Genomic DNA, 2,592 nt, shown 5'->3' with positions numbered 1-2,592 from the left:
GGCTGTCTCCCTGGGTCTCCAAGCCCTAGCAACGTATTCTAGAGTGACAGACCCCAGAGACAGAAAGAGAGCCACCAGATGACTTCCCCAGTTCCCAGCCCAATCCATTTTAGAGCCTTGAGAAAGGGCTCTACATATGTGATGTCTTCATCCAATGGAATATTACTCAACCATTAAAAAGCACTGACGCACCAAACATGGATGAACCTTGAAATTACTATGCCAAGTGAAAGAAGCCAGTCACAAAAGGCCACATATTGTATGATTCCATTTATATCAAATATTCAAACCAGGCAAATCCATTAACCAATTTCCCCATCAATGGGGCAACTGGCAGTCCAACTCCAGAGTCTAAACTTTTAACTCCTACGCTATGATGCCTCACAAAATCTTAAAGAATTCCAGCCCTGCAACCTCTCATCTGGGGTCAACCACTGTATTAATCAGGCTGCCACTGCTGAGCCACTCCAACATTTTAGTGGCTTAGCATATAAAGACTTCTTTCTCACACAGATGCAATGGCCATGGGCAGGGACCCAGGCTCCACCCACCCCACTGCAGGGAGGGCCTTGGCATCCTCCCCTCGGTCCTTCACGTCAGGCCATTGGACAAGAGAGGAGAGTGAGCCAAGGTGGTTTTTCAGGGGTCAGACTAGGACATGGCATGGTTTGTACCTCTTTGGCCACATTGCACTGTCCAGAACTCAGTCCATGGCCCCATCTAACTACAGGGATGCTGGGAAATGTAGTCTCACTACATGCCCAGAAGGAAAAGGGGTTTGAATCTGGGAAACAGATAGCACGGGCACTGCCATGGGTGCCACACCCTTTGACCATGTGGCCCCAGGCCAGCTGTGTGCAAAGGGCTGCAGGTGCAGTCAGTGACATCACAGCTATGCTCAGGATGTGACAACAAGGGTGTGCATGCAGGTGGGTGGCCAGGAAGGTGTGAGGACACATAGTGTGCTCTTACCTGCTGGACTCAGCAAGAGGCCTTGCACATCCAACGAGCTCACCTTGAGCCTACGGCTATGTAGGATCACACACAGTACCCTCCTCCCCCCAAAGCTGTCCAGAGACCCCCTTCTCCAGGCCAGGTCCTGGGCAGATGGCCCAGCAGCTTGGGCCATTGCTGCTCCTGGTCAGGGGTAGGGTACAGGCACTGGTCTCCCCTCCCCCAGGAAAAGTGAGAAGCCCAAGCAGGGAAGTCTGAGGGTGGCCGTGCCAAGCCCCAGCCTGTCTGTCTGTGGATTCAGGTGGCTGATGTTCTTCTCAGATTTAACTCTAAGGTATACAAATCAGCAAACTATGTCCCAAAACCAAAGGCAAATTATTTTGTCCAGAGAGAACACACAACTCACCCCTGATCAGAGTGATCCAAATTGTCTGTCATAAGGAAGGAAGGGATGGGAAAGGAAAAGGATGCTCTAATAAGAAGCAGGTTCACACCTGTTCTAGGTGTGGACCTGCTTCTCCGGAGTTCACAGAATAGAAAAGATGTTGAGGTTCCCACCCTGGGCCCCAACAGAACAGGTGTTTCTAGAACCACAGAACTCTGTGCAGCAGGACAGGGCTGCTGCACTGACCAGCCTGCATCGCCTCCACATGCCTCTGTCAGGGTCAGGAGAGGGCGCCGGAGGGCAAGGACCTGAGTTTCAGTCCGGCTCTATCATCACTTGCGATGGGCCCTTAAGCAACACCCCCTCCCTCACTGAGCCTCAGCTGCCCATTGGTCCAGTGAGAGTGGACCTCCAAAGTGAAGGGCACATACCCCAAGATAACACAGAATGGCCCCACTGGCACGTGGAAAGGAAATTTTATAATTCAATGGATGCGTTTGCATGTATTTCTGTCTAAAAGTAAAGAAATTCAGCTCTACCGATACTGAACATCCAGGTTGACCTGGGCACCCAGACGGTTTTTGGCTGATCCTGTTCCCCACATTCATCAATGTCTGGACAGAGGTGTGGGCGCTCAGTCAGGCAGAGGCCTTGAGGGCGGCCTCCTCACTCTATCGTTCAATTTTCAACATGTGACGTAATGCCGTTTATGTACGCCAAATTCAGTGGAATTGGCAGGTTGTAATATCTGATTCAAATTAAATTCACCTGTCTTTAAAAAGGACACGTGAGCTAAAAAGATTTCTGCAAAGAATCCTAAGACATGATTTCACCTGACATTCCATAAAGGGAAAACAGGGCTGTCTGTTGACAGCTACAGTAGATGTCATTCCAAAAATGACATCTGTGTTCATCAGGGTAAAGGTGAAGTTTAAACAGCTGTTGAGGAAATACCTTTTTTCAAAGACATAGTATGGTTTAGAAATAAAGTTTGGAAGTGTTCACATTATTATATGATTTTGTTGGTCAAAATCTTGTGTATTCTCAAGATCTTTTCTATCTACCCTTCAAAAAACAAAATGCACAGAAAACAAAGAGGAGTTTTTTAACTTGCTTTTAAATCTTCCAAATGAAGGGTTTGAATGGGATTAAAATTCATTTGCTAAAAGCATTAAAATACAACATATTCCAATTTCTTTGCAAGAACAACTGACTGACATGAGAAAAGATGGGAATTTGAAAGTCAATTTTGA

The sequence above is a fragment of the Furipterus horrens genome, unplaced genomic scaffold, assembly GCF_987537825.1.
Source record: "Furipterus horrens unplaced genomic scaffold, mFurHor1.1.pri manual_scaffold_11, whole genome shotgun sequence".
NCBI classification, from domain to species: Eukaryota; Metazoa; Chordata; class Mammalia; order Chiroptera; family Furipteridae; genus Furipterus; species Furipterus horrens.
The sequence above is the reverse complement of the archived record's forward strand: the minus strand, read 5'-3'. Positions refer to the sequence as shown.